Genomic DNA, 4,096 nt, shown 5'->3' with positions numbered 1-4,096 from the left:
TCAAAAGTGAAACTAAAGCTAGATTGCATGACACACTACCCTTCTAGCGATGATAGGCAGCTATCTCTTAAAGACATATTACAGCATTCCCCCTTTTCAAAGGTACTTTAACCCCTTCCAAAGAAGTGTAACTACTTACAATACTTGTTCATGTTTAGATACCTAATGGTATAACATGAGCATATCGAATGGATAAATCTATGAGTCCCTGAAGGGTAAGGGCAATCTGCAGGTATGCCCAGATCCTATGATGGTAACTTTATCTGGAGGTGTATTTAATTGCTCACAGTGACCTGTCCGATTGTGAGACTTGCATTTTGTTTCTGGTTTCATTAGGGATCTTTTCCTAAATGCAATAGGAATGCACGGTGGTTGAGGAGCTGGAATAGATCTGATTTCTCCTCAGTTACGTCTCACCATTGTGCCTTTTTGTGTCATGACTTCATAGGACCCTGGTTTTGAACCAATCTTTGACGCCTCGGCTGGTTGCCATGTACCCTTCTGTGGGCCCCTGGACGTGAAATTGTTCCAACTGTAAACTTGGCAGCTCTGTACCCACATTTTTATCAAGACATTGGCCGTCTTCTCTCACAGTTTTAAAAGTTGCTCTCTAGTCTTTGAGACAGTAGGATGGGTAAGAGTCCGTAAATTGGTATGCACTGGTCGGCCAAACAAAATCTGTGCCAGTTATAGAATAATTCCACTTAAAGGTGTCACTCTTGGATGTAACATTGCAATGGGTAGATCTTGCTTGGTCTGTCTACATTTGAGAATTAGGGATTTCACTGTGCAAATCATTCATTCATCTGGGCCATTAGATCAAGCTAATATCAGGTCATAAAGATTCCAGTTTGATGAGCTGCCTGCCTTTAGAAATGACTTACCGGGAGGTGCCTGACTTGTCCCAATATGGCCAAAATGATCTTATCTGCTCGTGGCGATACTGACTTGAATCAGGCCATCCGTATTCCACAGTTTCTGTAGTGTCACCTTTCACCATTTCTTCTTGTAGCTGCTAGCATTTGTTTTGCACAAAATGCTATGGATCAATTGACTGACTTGCAGACTTGTTCTGGATCAATTGATAGACTTGCATTCTCCTGCAAGCATAATGTTGCAGCTCACTTTTAATTGACAATTATGTCTAAATATCCTGGATATTTCGATTTTAGTTCATGAGCTGAGGTGACAGGTGTAGTGTCTGAGTTTGATCTGCCTTGTGAGGTCTGATTGATTCCATGGATTGTTGCTAGTGTGAGGTCATGGCATGCTGGTACACCTAGGGACTCTGGGCCTTTAGTCTCCATAATGTAGAACATCTGTGTCACCAGGAGGATTGATTGTACTTACAGTCCAGGAGTATGATCCTGCAAATGGAATTTGTGAGATGTTGTATGCTGAGTGTTTCACAGCAGTTGGTTTTGCCATGTCTACAGATATGTGTCTTTTAGAATTAGTAGAGGTAGCATGTTGGCACTTGCCCCTGTGTCAATCTTGACCAATAATGAATCCTTACCAACTTTCTTAGGGCAGCTAATTCGAATCTTGGCAAACACTTCAGATGGTGAGATGGCATCAATGCTTTCCACAAGATTGACGGTGTGAAATAGGTGCTCTTCACTCTCCATATCATTGTGCACATCGTCATTTTCTTGTTTGTCAATCGCTTCGTGTATATGTTTCTGGTGGGATACCAGCTGGCCATCCTCATTGCTGAAAAGTACCTGTTGCATGCAGGTTGTTTGGATCAGCGCACGGCTCTTTGTAGCTGCATTAGCCTTTGCTCAAGTGTACAGCCTCTGCCAACGGCCCTTTCTGCCACATGCCTTACAGAATCGATGAAAAGTTGGGCATTTCCTTGGTGCATGCAGAAGGCTACACCCTCCACATGTCCTGCTAGGTTTGGGTTTCCTAGTGAGTGCTTCAACAACTGGGTTGTACTTTGGACCTGTAAGTTTCATCAAACTGTGAGGATCGCTTTGTACTTACATCCATCCTCTTCAGCCGCTCTTGAATGCTACACCTTTTCGGCTTGTCTAACAGATCTTCCTGGAATCCTTCCATGGGAGTGGATGTGATCACCAACTCAACAATTCTGCCTGCTAGCTCTGCATTTGAAAAATCACAGAACGTCCCCTTTTCTCTGCACCTGCTGATGAAGTGGTCTATGGATTCTGTAAAAAAACCAAAAATAGCTGGAAAAACTTAGCAGGTCGGACAGCATCGACGAAGATGAATACAGTTGTAGTGTCGAGTCCGTGTGACTCTTCATCAGAACTAAAGAAAAATAGAAATGAGGTGAAATATAAGCTGGTTGATGGGGGTGGGACAGGTGAAGCTGGATGGAGGGCCAGTGATAGGTGGAGGCAAAAAAGAGATTGCCAAACATGTCATAGACAAAGGGACAAAGGATTTTCATGGTAATGATATTACCTAAGGAATGTGCTAATGGTGACATTAAGGGTAGAAAGCAAGACGAGGAAGTGACAAATGGTCCGAGTGGCTGTGGGGTGAGGGGAAGGGATCGAAATAGGCTAAAAGGTGGAGATAAAACAATGGATGGGAATAAATTTAACATTAATAGAAATTGTTGGGAAAAGGAAAATATATTTTAAAAGTGACAAATTATTAGAAAAAAGGGGGATCGGAAAGGGGCTAAGGATGGGGGAGAGAGGTCATGCCCTGAAGTTGTTGAACTCAATGTTAAGCCCCGGAAGGTTGAAAAGTGCCTAATCGGAAGATGAGGTGCTGTTCCTCCAGTTTGCGTTGAGCTTCACTGGAACATTGCAGCAGGCCAGGGACGGATATTTGGGCATGGAGGGTGTTGTCGAAATGACATGAACTCTAATTGATGAAGCCAGAAGTTGAACCTGATTCTGCACCAGTCACCCAATATCTTTTGGGGATCCTTTAGCTCTTCTGCTGTTGATCCTGACGTGTTCAGCCTGTGTAGACCGACAATGACATTATCTTGCCCCCTCACATTCTGTGAACCAAATGCTGTTCAAAAGGGAATTGAATAAATAATAAAAGAAAAATGATAAAGGTCATTTCCTGAGCCGATTTGGCATTGGGATTTAAAAGCCTAAAGTCATTTTAGAAGCAGCTCGCTGCTGCAATGGGGGAATCATTTGTTTCTGGGTGAATGAATTTCAAAAGCGTCTCTTCCTAAAAACCGTTTCTCTTGCTTATGCCACCCTCTGCTGGCCGTTGAACGCTGGTACACAAGCAGAGAGGAAATCATGATAAATGCAGTGAGTGCAGAGCGACCTCAAATGCCAACGTTAAAATAAAAGCAAAACACTGCGGATGTTGGCGATCTTGGACCTCGAAACGTTAACATTATTTGCTTCTCTATATACATGTGTCCTGTATGTGTTAATTTTTCGAGTACTTTGTAGTACATGCAACAGCGGTCTCTGTTGGTGAAGAAATATGTTACAGTAAAATCTGACATTAATTAGTTAATCAGAGGAGAGCGCAAATGCAGTCCTCCCGCTCCCACAAATTTTACAGTCGAGAATCCCGCATTTGGGGACATCGCAGGTGTCAGCACACTCGAAGTGCAATGGGCTGACCTCGTCCTGGGAGAACCATCTCTTTTTTGGACAAATATACTTTATTCATTAAATATCTGGAAGAACGTTACAAAACATTTCTAAATCGCCATCACAAAAAGTGTATCAAATTCAACTTTTAGACATGGATCACGAGCTGCTTCAATACAATCAATGAATATTACAGTCATTACAATATGGTCATTACAGACAGTCGGAAAGTGCAATGGTATTGGAGTTATCAACATACATCCTGTTGCACTCTGAGGTGCTTCAATACAATTATGATACATTTAGTATTCACTGCATACATTCAATGTGAGCCGTTCAGCCTGAGGGGTCGATCCAATTTCCAGTCTCTTGGTGCACTATGGCAGAAAGGTCTTAGACAGCGACCCTTCCCTATTGCGCCATTGCGGCGGCTGCCCCAAGCTTTAGTGTGTCTCTCAGCACATAGTCCTGGACCTTGGAATGTGCCAGTCTACAACACTCGGTCGGGGACAACTCTTTGCACTGGAAGACCAACAAGTTTCGTGCAG

At 43.0% G+C, this 4,096-nt stretch overlaps 1 non-coding gene across 1 annotated transcript; it reads right to left on the bottom strand.

Annotated features, from left to right (window-relative positions):
* Positions 1 to 3,471: 3,471 nt before the first annotated feature.
* On the bottom strand, positions 3,472 to 3,634 carry LOC144696216 (U1 spliceosomal RNA). The gene has a single exon (XR_013580128.1). It is a non-coding gene; the product is annotated as a U1 spliceosomal RNA (small nuclear RNA).
* Positions 3,635 to 4,096: the final 462 nt, after the last annotated feature.

Source organism: Cetorhinus maximus, chromosome 21 (assembly GCF_964194155.1).
Source record: "Cetorhinus maximus chromosome 21, sCetMax3.hap1.1, whole genome shotgun sequence".
Lineage (NCBI taxonomy): Eukaryota > Metazoa > Chordata > Chondrichthyes > Lamniformes > Cetorhinidae > Cetorhinus > Cetorhinus maximus.
Note: the sequence above shows the minus strand (reverse complement) of the source record. Positions and strands in the feature narration are given on the sequence as shown.